A 14978-nucleotide genomic window follows, 5' to 3' on the forward strand; every position below is an offset into this window, starting at 1 on the left:
AATTATTTTTGACTACCGATTAAACATGCCAAATAAGTTATAAATTGATTCTAACTTTAAAGCAAAAAATACTATGTTGTTTACTTATGTTATCTTTTAGTTTTTCAGATGCAGTTTAATAATGCTTTTCTGACTTGCTTTTGCATAAAGAGAATTACCATAATCTTTTAGATTCAGATTTAAATAAATTTATAATAATAACTCCTTGTTTCGTATTGGTTTAAAAAAGCTTTAAAAATAAAAGTAATTGGTATGAATTACTTTTGAAGTAATTTGAAAGTAATTGGTTCAATTACGAGCATCAACTAAGTGGTAAATACACTGTAAAAAATCCCGTATTAAATCCCGTAAAAAATTCCGTACTGGCACTTTGAGTGTGTCATCCGTATACTCAATCCAATAACCGTGAAATCCTTTTTTACCATGAAATATTGTACAGCAATTTTTAAAGTAAAATTTATTTAAGAGTAATTCAGTGATTTTATTTTCGACCGATTTTAATTAACTCTTACAAAATTACATGCAACTCTGCTTTTATTCCTACATAAAAACTTTATATTTTCTTTAAAAAAGGAATGGATAAAAGGGAAAAATATTAGGTTGTGGTTTTTATCATTTACTTAAAAGCTGATTTTAAAATTTTGCATTTATTTCTAACGGCTGCAAAATTACGCAAAAAAACTTTATTTTTTTGTTTCTAAAATAATTAAAATAGATTATTTTACTGATTATTCAAGCTATAAGGGCATACTTTTTTTATTGCTGTAAAATTTGCAGTAACTCACCTTTCTGAGAGGTTTATACTTGCAGCAATTTTATCGACGATTTTATCAAAACGAGGCAGGATCGATCGCCGAATGGAGATGGTCCATCAAATTCTACTCTCTTTTCCATCATGATCGCAACATCCCGGACCAATGCAATTTTTTAACTAGCTTCTATTTTTATCATTTTTATTGTTATCAACAACAGCTACAAACTCAATCGAATGCACGGTGATACAGATGGCTTATTCGCTGAAGTAAAAAAAAACAACCAAATGATAGAAAAGTGATGCCATTCTCTGAAGAGAAATAATATTATTTTTTTTCAGAACGATTGTTTTGTGATAAATCAATTAATTTTCTTGCTTTATTGGAGAGACGTTATGATTAAAAAATAGTTCTGGCTTAGAAAAAATAATTACTTTGATGATTTTATCGTTTGAAGATTTTTGTTTTCTGTCTTAAAAATTATAACATTTGAATTAGAAACGCATGCACGTGAAAAATACATTGCATTCTAAATAACAACTTGTTTAATGCTGGTATTTTCAATAAATTTAATAGCTAATTTATGACACTACAGTAAATATACTGAATTAAAAATTAAAATAATAATACGTGTGGGAATTTAAATCTTGAGAAAATGTTATCCCAAGCATAATGATTATCATCATCATAAAATTATGAATAATTTTTAACTGATTTTTTTTCTTATGATGGGGCTAAATAAAATGGTAAAATTAACTTTAAATGCATTAAATGACACAAAGTTCTTCTTTTTTCCATCATGATAGTATATCCCGAACTGATGCAATTATTAAAATAGTTCCTATTTTTATCTTTTCGATTGTTATCAATAAATTAAAATAATAATTAACACTTGTGTGAATTTAAACGTTGAGAAACTGTTATCCCATGTATAATGATTATCATCATCATAGTATTATGAATATTTTTTAACTGATTTTCATTCTTATGAGGGGATTAAATAAAATGGTAAAATTAATTTTAAAATGCATTAAAAGACATCAAGTTCTTCTTTTTCCCATCATGATATCCCGGACTGATGCAATTATTAAAATAGTTTCTATTTTTATCTTTTCTATTGTTATTACTAACAGACAGAAGCTCAAAAACCCATAGGGATACAGACAGTCGCATTGAAGAAAACCGACTGATTGAAAAATGATGCCATTCACTGAAGAGAAATAATATTTTTAACATTTTAGAAAGGTTTTGTGTTAAATCATTTTTGTTTTGCTTTTAAAGGGAAGACTCTGTGATCAGAAAATAATCTTTAGGTTTAGAAAAGATTAAAAGTACATGAATATTATCCATTTTTGGTTTAACTCGTATCTCGAAGTTTACTTAACTTAATTAGTTATAAATAAAGCCTATTTAGTTGAATTAATTATTTAGTTAGAATAATTTGTAATCAATGAATTACATTCCATATCATTCATATAGTCATATTAATGACTATTCCTAAGTGTTTAAAAGCATTAGTTTAAATTAATTTGCTTTAATTACATATAGTGCACAGTTATCTTAGAAATTTATTTAATGTGTCATTTTTGACATAGTATTAAACAAGCACCGTTTTAAACACACATTGCTTAATTATATTATACGTACCAAGCTTATGTTGTCTAAATAACATTGTCAAATAAAATATATATTTAATCTAATAGAAGTATTAAAATAACATTGAAATGTTATAGTATTAAACATTAGTAAGATTAATAAATAATAAATTTAATAAAATTAATAAATAATCATTAGATTAGTTTTTTTATAAAAACATTGTGTAATGACAATTAGAAGTTAAAATTTTTTTATTTAGGCTAGCATATCAATTAATCCTTCAGAGAAATAATAAAGAAACAAGTATAAGAATAAAGAGCAATGTATAAAATTGTGACTAATAAGCCATTTTAAGTCTGCCTCTGAAAAATGTCTGCCGCAAAACTAAAACAGCTTCAACATTTTCGAAACATAATCGTTTATCTAAACAAAAAAAATCTAAATAAAAGTAATACAAATATGCAAGAAAAGCAAACAAGAAAAAAATTATCTATCTTTATATAGAAGATATGTATCAGTAAGTCAGTGGTTTGCAAAATTTTAATTAACTCGTACGAAAGTGCACCATGCTAATTTAAGCTACAGAAGGCACAGTAAATGCATTAATTTATGCAAACCGGCGAATAAAAACTTGTGAGATCACTGAGACGTCAAATTTATCGAATTCGACCGTTTATAATCATTTGAAAAGCCTAAGATTTAATCTGAGAGTACGACATATGGGTACTTCATGTTATAATGTTCATGTTCGGAAAGAAATTGGTGCCATGTCATTGGTGCCGCGTCTGTAATTTGCTGCTCTAACATACTGAAAATTATCACTTTTTAAAATCCATCATCACTGAAGAAAAGAAATGGGTAGTCTGCAACAATTTTCCTATTTCTAGAAAAAGTTTAGACAGTAAAAAACCTTTACTTCAAATTAGAAGGCAAAATCACCTAGACCAGTTTTCCGCCAACAAAGAACAAATAAAGCGCTTGGAGTAATTGCTTCTACCAGAAAGATGACAACATGTATATATATATATATGTAATAACAGGACTACAACCCTGTTATCAGTGTTGTATTTAGCTTGAAATAATGCAGTCGTAAGCCATCAGACGTTCTAAACAGGTTTATTTAAATGTAGGCTGGTATTGATAACAGTTCACATCCACACTCCCTACGGGAGGGGAATGGACAAGACTTCTGGCAATTCCGGAACAGCTTATCAGGATCACATCAAGATGAATAGGACACGCAAAAATTAGTGTTCTTACGTTTTATACCAACACAGATTTGAGGTAAAAAGGCACACTTCGTACATTCCTTGTAACCTTACGCATTAAGGGAAATCATTTACTGCTTCCTTATATGGAAGTGAAAGAGGGAACGATTCTAAAAATAACTCTTCCTTTGAAATATAAATCTATTTATATTTCAATGGTATGTTTTCAGCCTTGAATTTCCAAAATAGAATCTCTCTACGCTTATTCTTTAACAAAGACATTTCATGAAAACGAAAGAGTTTTAATTCTTTTATTAATACAAAAGTATTTAATTTTTGTATTATATATATATATATATATATATATATATATATATATGTATATATCATTTTCAATAACATATTGAGCATGTTCTAAACATATAATTAATTCAACTTTTTGCAATTGTCGTTATTTATATACTCTTGAATACACTACAATCAAATATTTATTTGTTTTTATTTAACATTAAACATTAAACAACAACGCAATTTTTAATTGACGTACAATTGGAGAAAAACAACTCTTCTTTCACTATTATTACTTCTATAATGAACATAATTGATTCCTTTGTTTGTCACAGCAATATTCTATTTGAGTCACTAAAACTAATTTGCAGTATAAATAATCCCGATTCATCACTTAACCACAAGGGAGTAAAGGTAAATGCAATTCACCATAAAGTTCTGAATATTAATATTCAATATGAGCTCAAAATATTCTATTTTTCACCTGTGTTAGACTCCGGCATAGTGATTTTCCAATGAAGACTCCCCCTGGAAAATCACTTTCCCCAAACTTATTATTATACATGGCGATGATGAATTGTCTCTCACAATCGGCGTTGAAGGTCACCCGAATAAAGTATATAATTGCGCCTTCATTTTCAATTTTCTGCTCTTTGACTTTAGCATTAGAATGATAAATGGAAATTATTTCTCTCCCTGCACACTGCCAGACAATGGATCGCAACAATTTCCTTCTGCAAATTGAATCGTCCTTTGTACTTGATATTATTAGGTGGCACTCTTGGTGGGGGGAAAAAAAGACTGCCAAGGTAGAAAACAGAAATGAACTTTGTTGAAGAATGAACATTTTGAACAGGAATACCTTTCAAGGAAGTAAATAATAAAAAACAAAACAAACATGGAAATAAGATATAGAAATATTACCTATTTACATGGCTATAATTTTTTCCATTATGTAGTATCTTTATGTAGTTAGTAGTTTGCACTCTTGGAGAGAAAAAAATGACCGTAGGAGAAGAAACAAAAATGAACTTAATTTCAAGAAAATCTATATTAAACACAAAGGACAGCTAAATATTTTATTTTATAACCGACGTTGAGCAGCCGACCCAATTCTGAGTTCATGATTATCAATTTTCTACTCATTGCCTTGTAATTCTAAATCTAACCCAAAAGACAAGAGGATTCTTGGATCCATCTTCAGGACAAACTAGTAGCGAACTTTTTCATGGAACTAATTCGCATTTGCGTTACATGGAGAGACGCACGGTTAACCCGACTGCAAGAGGATTATAGACCATGATCCATCAACCACTGAGGACATTTAACGTCAGTATTGTAGTCGGTGCGAGTCTGGAACATCATTCGCATCAACCAGATGCTGCTGCGTTTCGAACCTGGGTCACCTCCCTGAGAAGCAAACCCTCTATATGCTCTTCAACTCACAACTAAAGATTTTATTTTACTTTAGTACCGTCGTTGAATAGCCTACTCAATTAGGAGATTACGACTACCAATGTTTAACTCCATAGCCTTGTCATTTTGTAGCTCCAGCGTCCAGTATTGGGAGAAATTTGACTTCATGGAGACCATTTTGGATGTTCGTTACATGGAAAAGAAAACTTTGAAAACCACCCACGGTTAGTCTGACAGCAACAATATTTCAACGATCCGTCTAGCACTGAGGATATTTTTACGGCAACACTTCTGTCAGTGTGAGTCGGGTGTGGAATTTGAATTTTAGTCATCGCTGGAATTGGAACCCGTGCCACCTCACGACTCGCAACTAAAGATTAATAAAAATGAGCTTTTATTGAAAGAAGTTAGTGTCGAAATCAGTCTGTGTTTATAACAACACTGGAAATTAGCCAAAAATTGAGCCTTTCATAGATCTGTGATTATTTCTATTGCGAAAATTGTTTTTCAATTTTATTCTACCGAAATATTTTTTAATTCGAACATATAGCCCAGTCTTATTTTTTAATTCAAACATTTAGCCCATAAAAAAGTTAGGTGGCACTCTCTTGGAAAATGAATTACTAAGGCATTAAACAAAGTGCATGAAGCATACAAAAGAGAACTTAAGTTTAAGGAAGTAAATGAGGAAATCAGTCAAAAACTTCGCTCTTTATGTGGTTGGAATTTTTTCTAGTACATTTTTAGACAAATTTTATAATTTTTTACTACCATCGAAATAACACCGTTTTGTAATTTAAAAATTTATCTCCTAAAATTAATGCGACACTTTTGAAAAAAAAATACAGCATAAAAAAAGATAGATATGACTATTAAACAAGAATGGCTACCAAGAAGTAAATCGTAATGAACTGAATTATAAGGAAGTAGATGTATTCATATGATTTATTAATCAGCTAAAAACTTTTCTCTTAATAGGGAGGACATTGATTTCTATTATGTAACTTTTTTGTCGCAAACTTTTAAGATTTGTATTATAAAAAAACGCTCTTTTTTATAAATTTATCCCAAAAAAAAGTAGTTGACATTCTTGTGAGAAAATATATGCCATAAGAGAAAACCGCAATGAGCTTACGTCAAAGAAAACCAAGGAAGTATACAGAAATAAATTTACGTTTAAGAAAATAAAAAAAAAAACTTAGTCTTATTCAAAAATTTTCTAATGCATATTTTGTCTTAGTCAAAATTTTTCTAATGCATAATTTGTTTACTAATAATTGGTTTATAGATAACCATAAGGACGTCATCCTTTGATTCAAAAATTAATCCTCGAAAAATCAACAACAAAAAAATTACCGATAATGAAGACTACAAAAATGTAGCTTGTTTAGATGAATTAAAACTTAATCAAAAATGTTTACTAAAAAATAAATTTAAAAAAACTCCTTCTTTGGGAAGTAGTTCAATAAAACTGTGAAAACAGTAGTCCGTTATAATGTCGATATTCTTTCGTAGCATAACTTGTTACTTATTTTTTTAATTTTCATTCTATTGAAATGGCAGCGTTTTTTTTTATTTAGAAAATTGTCCCCGTCAAATACTAGCGCTTAATGTGTACCACTTTTAGAGAATACTTAAACATTTTAAATCAATATTTTTCATGATATAATAATAAATTACACATAGATGAAAGTTAACCTCTAACAAAAAAAGCTAAGTCTTGAATTCAACCATCGAGAACAAATGAAATATTTAAAAAGATGCAAAATAAAAAAAAGCAACAACCTATTCTTTGATGATAAAACTTATTTCTTGAACTCACTTGTCATGAATAAAAGAGAAATATTTGGATACCTGACAAAATATATTAAAATAGACAAAACTTTATTCTCTAGCTGAAAATAATTAAATTCGATTGTCGAAGATAAAAAAATAAATGAGATTCATGTAACTAGTGTGATCTATAACAATCTACTTTTTAATGAAATAATAGATTTTTTTGAACTCAATGGTTCAAAAGGGAAATAATATTTAAATACTTCGAAAATATGATGAAAAAGAGATAACAAAAGGACATCAACTTATCCTTAGTAGGAAAAATACATTACCTACAGAAAATTTATAAAATAAAAGAACATGTAAAGTTCATGAGCCAGGAAAAAAAAATAGTTCTGGAATTTCATTTTTGGGAACAGATAATAAATATTTAGATAGCATGTTTAATATGTGAAAAAGTGCAAAAACCTATCATTTGACTAAAAAACGTATTTCTTGAATTCAAAATGCGAGAGTTCAAAAATAGGCAAGATAGCAACTTTTTCTAGAATTAAATTTTTCTGATCAGAAAATAAATATTTAGATAGTACGCTAAATAGACAAAAATATACAACATCATATCCTCTAACGGAGAACCCTATTTCTAAATCGCATGGAGTGAGAAATAAATATATAGATAGTATGCAAGATTTAAATTTAGATAGCATCAAGGTGAAAATAGATAACCTATCCTCTGACGAAAAACCCTATTTCTTAAATTCAATCGCCGAGAATAAAAAAAATAAATATTTAGATAGCATGCGAAAGTTCAATTGTTTGTGAAATGTGGAATGTGAAATGCGATATTTTTATCAGCTATAGTGTTTCACGAAAAGAATTTATAAGACTTTAAGGTAAATGCACTCCATACATTGCGGTTTGCTTTCGGAAAAAAAAATCACCCTTTCATCCTAGGCTAAAGAGAAAAGAAAGTGCTTCTCATGACTCCAATTTTTCTCACCCCAAAATAAAACCATTAAAATATTTTCCTTATCCAAGTTTTATGCACTCCCGTTTACTCCTAACTCCCCTAAAATGGATTCTAGATCGTTTTCCTTTACGATTACAAAATAAAATTGAAAAAAAAACCAACAACAAAAAAAATCATAAGTTGTGGGTGGTAAAGTTGGAAAAAAAGAAAGACCCCCTGCTGTTATTTAATCTTAGACGTTTTTGCATGCGTGTGTTGGAGAAATGGTCATCAGTTCCACCTAGCAAAACGCGATGTTGAATCTATTGCTTTTCGCTATATTTTCTGATTTTTCTTCTTCAGTTGACAGAAGCTCTGACGACTGGAGTCGTTACCGTGAAATTCTTACAGTCAATCACTGGAATTGAGCTTTAGATTTTGGGGAAAGTGCTTTCTTTATATATAAATATATGCTGTATTTTCTTTAGCTTTGGAAATTGTAGGAGTTTATTTATAATAGTTTCTATAATGCTAAAAATACAGTTTTAGTTTGAAGTTTAACTGGAAAAAAAACTTATCTTTATTAAACGCTTAATCGCTTCAAGTCAGAGTTCCTGTATTTTTAATAAATGCTTTTTTTTGACTAACTTTCTTTCTAACTATTAGTTTCTGGCAATCATCGATCCAGAAACTAAAAGTGTTCGACACATACGCGTGACAGTTATTCACTTAAATGTGACTCAAATCATGGTTAGGAAAATAACTTCATTTCTTCTCTAGTTATAAATACCCAATTAATCTCAGAATTGCTTTTCATTAGACAATTTCCATAGCATAATTATTAATAAACACATAAGATCGAAACATAATCAGCATGAAATTAATATATGTTAACGATATTTACACGTAAATTATTAATTCATTCAATCTATAATGTATATTTCATTAATGGAAATCAAATGAAATTACACTAAAAGTGATGTTTTTTTACCCATTGTCAAAATAGGTGTTGTTTTGGGTATGATGGCGTGCGCACCTTATTTGGACATCATTACACTTTTCAACTGTGTTTAAGAGTAATAGTAAACAGTGCGCATGCGTTGCTATGGCGACCGCTGCTGTTTGATAATTTTTTTAGAACTCTTTTTTTTTCACTTTTAATATTGTTATTTATTAAGTTGGTGAGTTTCCTTTTGAGATATGGGACCAGAGAGATCCCATAAATACTTCTTGAGTTGTGAATAAAAGAGAATTTCATCATTTGAATGATATTCTTGCTTTCATTGTTTTAATTAAGAATCAGAAACTCTAACCTACAGTTCAAACTGGATTGTTTCAATACTAATTCAGGTGAATATCACAAATAAAGAGCGTCCCAAACTGATTGATACAGTCCCAAAGGTTAGAGTTGAAGCAAGAAAAGAAACGATGCCAAGGCTTAAACTTACCGATGCTGAAGAAGCTGAAGCTAAAGCAAAAGAACGTGAACTAGAAAAAAATTAGACAACAACCATTTTGCCAATAGGTAACCTGTGATAGACTTTCGACGATCATAATTTTTTTTAAATTTTTTCATTGTTGCTATAATTATAAGAATATTTGAACTAGAAATATTCTTTAAACTTATTTTATAAATATTATTGTTTTTGAACTTATTAAAAAGTCACAATTTTAAGTGCATGTTTCGACAGTTATCTAAACTAACTTCAACTTTGTCCTGAAATTATAATAAGCCTTACACTTTTTGAATTTCATTTACTTTCAAATCGCCTAGTCTTACTCAGATGCTTTAATCATTCCAATAAAACAATGTTTCCGAAATGTTCCAAGTTTGTTATAATTGTTTTATTTGGCTGACAATACGTTTTTTTTTTTTGGATTTTATTTACTATTGAATGACCTTACACCTGCTCTAATCTTTAATCAAAACAATGTTTCTGAAATGTTCCAAAATTACTACATTTGGCTGACCAACTTACTTTTTGAACTTCATCCACTTTAAAATCACCTAACCGCTGTTTTAATTATGTAATCAAAAGTGTACTTTCAAAATTGTTTAAATGCTCACTATACTTATTCAATAATTTTCTTTTTAAAATAATAAAATACTAAATTGCGCGAAGTAATAAAAACAAAAAACTTTTTATCTATTTATTTATTTACTTATTCATTTGTTTATCTTTTAAAATAGTCGTGTGAAATTACTTTATAAATATTATTGTAAAATGATGATTATTGCTGCTGCGTTTCCTAAACTGCTAAACATAAACTATGACTGTGAAAACGTTTTACAATTCCTAAACTGCTAAAAATAAACTATGTCTAGAACATACAAATATTTGAGTGTACATTTTTAATGATTTTTATGTGCAGCCATACACAGTCAAGGCATGCAATTAAAATCAAGAACAAAAATATTTGAAATAGCTAATAGATACTTAGTACTAACTTTAAACACTGTTATTTTATAATATTTGTTCAAAAGACTTTTTGAAATACTTTTGGCAGCTACGTTTATTGCTAAAGAACTTAATTATCTAAGATGCATGGCGCATAAAAAGTGCAAAGCAGAAATTAACTTCATAGCAACAACTACATCAAAACTGGTAAACTAACTTAAAATAAAATTAAATATAAAATGAATTCAGTCTTTGGATGTCAACTGTACCAACTCTTTTGCCCGCCATTATCGACTCTATAGGCTTTCTTCTTTTGACGAAGAGCATTTTAGCAAATGAACTCCATTCATTGCTAAATCCATTTTACACAAAGTGCACAAAGCACTGTTATTTAGTATATACCAATGAGGTACCGCTTGCTAAGCGCGGCAGCTGCGATGGATGTTGGAGATTTCAGGATGTTACAAATCGAATCCTTCCATTTTCTTTGAGTAATTTAACACCATTATTGTTCCTCATAGTATTTTTCATCAAAGTAAATAGTGTCTGATTATTATTTAACTTCAAAATTTGTCTCCTTTACCGCTTTTCGGCTAGTTTGTTTTAAGTATTTAATATTGGAGAAGTAGTTAATAAGTATATGAAGCTTCAATATTTGTAAGCATAAATCGCTCGGAACACCAAGAAACAAATAAGAATTAAACGGGCATGTTCCTGCAATGAAGTTAGAATATGCAATTACGCACAGTAGCAATTATCGAATAAGTTTTTATAGTTATGAATTATATTTTTATCGTTATCAATTATTATTAGCATACTTCTCAAGAGTATATTTTTTAAAAGGCTCATTTCAACGAAAAGAAAGAAAAATTTTTATAAAAAGTTACGGTCAATGTTCGAGTCAATGATGATAGCTCAAAGTGTTCAGATGTAACTTTTAGTAAGTTTTAAAAACCTTGTGGTGTTAAGCTAACTCAATTATTAAGCAAGAAAGAAAGTTAACATTTAAATTTAACATCACAGTTTATTATAAAGAAATAATAAATAAAGTAAATATTAAGTTAGTTAAAAAAAAAAGTTACATGATTCTAGGATAAAAATAAAATTATTAAAGATAGTCGAGTAGACTAAGTCCGAACTTGGCGAATCAGCGAAAAGCAGCAAAGTGCTGCGGAATATTGCAGAGTACGTCCACACTGGACGGGAGAATAAAAACGACTGGTTGACTAGCCAGCGGTTGCAAGTTATGAGAAGAGTTCAGTCTTGTGTTGCCAGTTGCAGAATTACAAAAAGCTTGTAAGTTTCTTCTATCGCCACCTGGCGAAAGGAATGATACACAAGGAAAATTTCGTGTATCGCCATCTGGCGAGAAGCACGGTACATCACAACCTAAAAGCTTCTTCAAACCTGTTTAGTTAGTAGTACATTGGGAAAAAAATCACTACGCATCAGTACATTATTTAGAAGGGTAAAAATTACAACCCGAGTATCTAAAACGAGAAAAAATGTCGTACTTTTGAACTATGCTAATGGCACGACTAATCTTTATGCATTATCAAGGCTGAGATAACCTTTTTACGTCATTCTGTAGTGGTTTAATCAAACAACGCTTTCTGTTGCTAAATTTGGAGACATTTTAGAATTAAAAATAATTCACATTTTATTTATTCAATCCTGCGTCATCATACATAATGTTTAAAAAAAACACATTGATGAAGAAAATCTTTCAGAGTTAGATAAATTTACTAATGTTTACATTTGAAATGAGTTTTCTACGTTACTTTTATCAAAATATGTCTGTTATTCGATGTTCTTTTAACAAGGATAATTAAAAAAAAATCATAATAAGTGGTTTAAACTGAAAGATAGGCTATAATTTTAAACAATACTCGAGGCAGAACCAGCCGTTAAGCATTAAAAAAGGCGACTAGAATCTGTTTAGATAATTTTGTAGTGGTTTTATCAACGCTTTTATCATCAAATTTGGCGACTGTTTAAATTAAAATAATTCATGTTAAATGTACTCAAATAGCACGCCAACACATACTGTACACAAAACAGCAATTATGTAAATCGTTATTCTTTTATCCCGCAATTAGATATTTTATCGGGCTATTGGATATGTGTTGAAAATTAATTAAAATAATTATTAAATATTTATGTGTGAAGAGTCAAACCAAACCGAAGAATCAATGTATATATTTTATAACGGGCAAATATCTTAAGTAAATAAAAATATTTATTTTTTTAAATAACTAATTTGTCAAAATGTTTTAATAATCACTAATCATAAAAGCCAATAAATAACTTTAAGACTCTTGCATATTTTTAATGAGTTTAAGTAATGCAGAGTTGGAATAAGTTATAAATTATTTTATTTTATAGACGGCGTTGAATAGCCGACCCTGTTACAACTATGAATGTTCAACCCAGTATAGCCTTGCAATTTTGAACCCAACCCAGAAGGCGAGGGAAATCCTGGATCAAACATTAGGAGAAACTAGCCTTCATGGAGGACTTCTTGTTGGAACATGGAGAGAAAAACCACGAAAATTTCCCATGCTTACCCCGATAGCAAAAAAGACTCTAAACCACGATCCGTCTACCACTAGAGATATTTTATGTCAACACTGTGGTCGGTGCAAGCTGGGTGCAGAATTCATATTGATTAGACATCACTAGGATTCAACCCTGGGTCACCTGATTGGGAGGTGAGCACTGTATTCCATGAGCCACCATGATCCAAATAATGAACTTTTTAAAAAAAACAGATCAAAAACACTTTTCATTCAAAACTGTTGCAGCTTTCCTGCAAATAAACATTTTGCATATTTTTGTATTTAGTTTAGAGGGTGCAGATTAAAGATGGACGAAACCTAACCTAACAGTCACCAATAATCGAAGCTAACTCTAGGTAAATATGAAAATTACATATTAGCCGTTGAAAAGATTAGTTAATATGACGGTAGAGCCTTCGAAAAGCAACCATAAGCTAAACTAGATCCGTATTATTTCAAACAATTTTGATAAGCTCTATCAGTACTGCTCAACTCGCAAAGAAATCTTAATTAAAAAAAGAAATTCTAATTTTATATGGAACCTTTCTCATTCCCCTTGTTGAGATATGAGATTTAATCTCAAGCAGAGCAAAATTCATTTTTAGTTCTAAGCATCCCTGCCACCAAATCCCAGAACAAAATATCTTCCCATTCCCCTTCCCGTCCTAATGAAGAACCGCCAATGAGTAATGTTTAAAGCAGTGAGCAATAAAGCCCCTTTTCTTCCAGTTCTTCAACCCCCTCCTGCAGCCCAACTCTTACAGTACAGGAAATTGGAAACTGTTTAAGTAGTCTTGTATCTATTTCTGAGATGCTCTGGATGGATTCGTGAGTCGGAAATGAGACCAGAAGATGCTTAAGAGCTTTCCCGAACGGTGAGATTGCTCTTTTCCGAGGACCCCGAAACAAGAAACGTCTCCTATTTTGATTCACTTTCCGTGTTCCGTTGTTAATGTCTTTTGTCTTTTCCTTCTTGCTCCTCGGTGGAAGAGCGAGAGAGATAAGTACTTCCAATTTTAATTGGAAAACTCTTAGACCTTCCCTCCTAATGAGATGAGGATGATCGGACCAACTAGATGGCGATATTTGTCTTGTCGAGATATATATGTTCCCCCGTGTGTGCCCATGTGGAGCAAGAGAGAGATTAGGGATGCTTAAAAGAATCATTTTTAAACTTCTGGCCCATATGGCTTTTAATTACAAATAGAAAGAATCTTTTCAAAATATTTCAGTCCTTGGAGAGTTCTTTTTTAAATGAAATTAAAATAAGTTTCATTTCTATTTTTAGCAAAGAACAATGGTTTGGTGTTTTGCAGCAAATATTAGATCAGTCTGAAATGCAATTTTCATTGTGGGTATGAGTAGAAATTATGCATATTTTGTGCAGTTTGTCGTATAATTTTGGAACAATAAACGCATGCACTACTAATTATTATAACTAGAAAAAACCCAGTTTTTCGATGATACAATGATACAAATTTAACTAAATTATCTATATTGTACCTTTGTAGCTTGAAATATGAAAGTTACTTTTTTGCAGAAATTCTAAAGCCATTTCCGAAAATTGCATGTTTTGTAACGAACAGATGAGCTGGTTTTTTTCTCCGTGAAATCCTCATTGCGAAACCTTTATGAGCATATTAGCTACAGTAAAGTCTTGGTACAGGTTTAGTGCAGAAATGCTTACTTTTGGGGGAGGGGAAAATAGCTTTCATTCAGAAGATTAAATTCAAGTACTTTAATTTTGCGAGTATTCTTTAGCTAGAACATTGATGCGATGAAGTGTACGATCTTTTGACGAAATTTTCGTATCAGTCTAGGATGGTAACTTTTATTTACGTACAAAGTCGACATTTTGTTTGCTTGGTGCAGTTCCAAGCAAATGTTTTTCAACTTTGGGATTTGGGATCGATATCCATTAGTATCTACCGATTACTAAAAATAAAAAAAAATTATGCATAATATAAAAATTTGTTCATTATACAAATGTAATTATGTATTCCCCGCCTTTTTCTACTGAAATTGAAATTAATATT

At 30.1% G+C, this 14978-nt stretch overlaps 1 long non-coding RNA gene across 1 annotated transcript in view; it reads left to right on the forward strand.

The window, feature by feature from the left end:
• Positions 1-14642, forward strand: part of LOC147806041 (uncharacterized) — a 106078-nt gene extending 91436 nt beyond the window's left edge. Inside the window, exons 2-3 of the long non-coding RNA XR_015428694.1 lie at positions 12770-13298; positions 14231-14642. This is a non-coding gene — a long non-coding RNA (uncharacterized LOC147806041). The remainder of the gene's footprint in view (positions 1-12769; positions 13299-14230) is intronic.
• Positions 14643-14978: the final 336 nt, after the last annotated feature.

Source organism: Parasteatoda tepidariorum, chromosome 8 (genome assembly GCF_982258835.1).
Source record: "Parasteatoda tepidariorum strain Cologne lab strain chromosome 8, Ptep-v5.0, whole genome shotgun sequence".
In the NCBI taxonomy this organism is placed as follows: domain Eukaryota; kingdom Metazoa; phylum Arthropoda; class Arachnida; order Araneae; family Theridiidae; genus Parasteatoda; species Parasteatoda tepidariorum.